The sequence below is a fragment of the Cicer arietinum genome, chromosome 3 (genome assembly GCF_000331145.2).
Source record: "Cicer arietinum cultivar CDC Frontier isolate Library 1 chromosome 3, Cicar.CDCFrontier_v2.0, whole genome shotgun sequence".
In the NCBI taxonomy this organism is placed as follows: domain Eukaryota; kingdom Viridiplantae; phylum Streptophyta; class Magnoliopsida; order Fabales; family Fabaceae; genus Cicer; species Cicer arietinum.
Window position 1 is genome coordinate 33901137 of NC_021162.2, and position 3527 is coordinate 33904663.

Here is a 3527-nt window from a genome sequence, read left to right on the forward strand (position 1 = left end):
GATCTTATTTACTAGGATCGAAAGTTATTGTTTACACTGATCATGCTGCCTTGAGGTATTTGTTTACTAAGCAGGAATCAAAACCAAGATTACTTAGATGGATTCTATTACTACAAGAATTCGACATTGAGATCCGAGATAAGAAGAGATCAGAGAATACTGTAGCAGATCACTTAACTCGATTGGAGAATATTAAGGAGGATGAGGACATTAGACCGATTCAAGACCAATTTGCCGATGAGCACACCTTCGCTATTGTCATGGCACATTGGTTCGCCGACAATGCTAATTTTAAGGTAGGTGAGGCAATTCCATCTGATTTCACATACCAACAACGAAAGAAGTTTATCCATGATGCCAAATTCTATGTATGGGATGAACCTTTCTTGTACAAAAGAGGAGTGGATGGTTTGTTGCGAAGGTGTGTGTCCGAGGAGGAGCAAGAAAAGGTATTATGGCACTGCCATGACTCTGATTATGGGGGTCATTTCAGTGGTGATCGAACTGCAGCAAGAGTTCTCTAATCAGAACTATTTTGGCCTTCATTGTTCAAAGATGCATTCAACTACGTGAAGAAGTGCGATCGATGCCAGCGCACCGGTAATATTTCAAAATGGGATGAGATGCCGCAAAATCCTATATTAGAAGTAAAAGTGTTCGACGTGTGGGGTATTGACTTCATGAGTCCATTCCAATCCTCATATAAAAAGTTTATATTTTGGTGGCGGTAGATTATGTTTCCAAATGGATTGAAGCAGTTGCTACTCAAACTAATGATTCAAAACAGGTCATCACATTTCTCAAGAAGAACATATTTGCCCGTTTTAGCGTACCTCGAGCTTTGATTAGTGACGAGGGCACTCACTTTCTAAACCGAAAAATGGAATACCTTTTGAGGAAATATAATGTGCGTCATAGGGTGGAAACCCCATATCACCCACAAACCAGTGGGAAAGTTGAAGTATCCAACAAGTAGCTTAAGCAAATTCTTGAAAAAACAGTTAATGCCTCACGAAAAGATGGGTCAACAAAACATGATGATGCACTGTGGGCCTACCGAACAGCTTTTAAAACCTCCCTTGGTATGTCTCCGTATCAAATCGTGTATGGTAAAGTATGTCATTTGCTGTTCGAACTGGAGCATCGAGCATTTTGGGCGACGAAATACTTGAATTTTGACTTGGTTAAGGCAGGAGAATCAAGAATTCTACAGCTTCACGAGTTAAAGGAGTTCCGGAATTTCGCATATGAGAACACTAAAATATATAAAGAAAAAACCAAGAAATGGCATGACAACAAAATTAAATTCAAGGAATTCCAAGAAGGAGAGCTGGTTCTTCTATTCAACTCAAGATTGAAGTTGTTCCCCGGAAAACTAGAGTCAAGATGGTCGGGCCCCTTCAAGATAATCAAGGTGTTTCCATATGGGGCTGTGGAGTTGAAAGACACACACTCAAATCGGAACTTTAAGGTGAATGGACAAAGGCTCAAACCTTATTTAGGGGCAGAGTCAAAACCTTCGATGGAGTCCATCCATCTGATCAACACTTGAAGAGTGGAATGCCCAGCTCAAAACACTAAACGAGTGCTTATTGGGAGGCAACCCAATTTTATATCCTTTGCACTGTATTTATTTATTGCATTTCAGACTTATTTTACTCCATTCAGTTCCAATTTTAGTCTCTAAATTGCTAGTTCTATTAGTTTTGATGTTTGGTATGAGCAAGGAATCAAAAAGATGTGTTGAGAAGTGATTTTACAGTTCCAAATGACAGAACACGCGCCTGAAGCACGCCCTGCGCGCCTGAAGCGCATTTTGCAGGTTTTGTCAATGTGAACCCGCGCCTGAAGCTCGTTTTGTAGGTTTTGTCACTGTGAACGTGCGCCTGAAGCGCGCCCTAGAGTGCCTGAAGCGCTTTTCGCAGCATTTGTCACTGTGCACGCGCGCCTGAAGCGCTTTTCACAGCTAGGTTTTAAAATCCCCATCTTCTCACTCAAAACTCCTTTTCTTCATTATCACTCTCCAAACCTTCCTCCATTATCATCAAAGGTCAGTTTCCCCTTCTTCATTATCACCCTCCAAACCTTCCTCCATTATCTCAAGTAAGTTTTCCTCTCTTATCCAACATTCTTTCATCCTCAAGTAAGTTTCCCCCAATTTCTAATATCAACTATTTCTTGTTCATTGATGCATGTGGGTTCTTTAAATTCAAATTTGTGCTAGTATTAGAAATTGTGCATACATGCATGTTGATTTTCTGAGATTGAATGTGTGTTAATGTTGCATGTATGTGAATTGTTCATGTGTTTTATGACTGCACTCCAACTATTTGTTAAAATGACACAACCACTTTTGCACCTTAAGTACCACAAAACACACACTGCATTCCAATTGTTTGTTAAAATGACACAACCACTTTTGCACCTTAAGGACCACAAAATATATACTGCACTCCAACTGTTTGTTAAAATGACATTCAATGTATATGCACTATTATCATTTAGAATTTTGTTGGACTAACCCAGGGCCATTTAAGTAGTTATTTTTCCAATGGGGGCCATGCTTAAATTAATTGTCTCTAACCTGAAATATTTTGAACCATGGGTGTGAATACTTGTTTTGCAGGACCTAATGACAACCCAACAAAAAGCAAAACGAACTAAGGTCGCAAGTACATCCTCCGCCCAACTGCACAAGACGATGGCAACACAAGAGTTTCATGCCAAACTCCCTGTAGTCAAGAAGTTTGTGAGTGAGAAAAACATTCATTTGGAAGCAGATGAATTTGTTGACATCCAGGCGATGATTGCGGCCAGAGGATGGGAGAAGCTAACCACATTCGTCACCACAACGAGCAAGTCCTTGGCAGTGGAATTCTTCTCCAATGCCTCTGATCTGAAGTCTGACGGCCCATTTCCACATGATCAGTTTGTGAGTTATGTGAGGGGAAAAAGGGTACCCTTCACACCCCAATTCATCAATGCAATTTTTGGTCTGTCGAATTATCAGGACTGCCGCTGTCAAGATATGTTGGACCACAACAAAAAAATTAGACACTTAGGAGATCCTACGCATTTTATGCAAACCAGGCACAGATTGGTTTCGAAATAGGGATGGCTCGATTAGGAAACTGCGCTCAGTGGATCTCAACCCAATTGCAAAAGCATGGAGCACCTTTGTTCATCACACGCTACTACCATGTTCCAATGTGTCAGATATAACATTTCACAGAGTATGCCTACTACTTGCCATCATAAAAGGCGACATAATCAACGTGCACTAGCTGATGATCTTTGGGGGACAACAACTCTTGATCCTCCGACAGGCTACTTCCATCATGCTTCTCTGATAAGCAAACTATGTGAGCAGGTGAGAGTGTTACCTAAACAGGGTGAAGAAATGGTGAAACATGCTACACCAATCACTGCTAAGTGGATAGAAAAACACTCCATGATTCCGGTAGATGACCCTGGTGCCCCACCAACAGCGATGACAACAGAGGAAAATACTGAACCACATCACCACC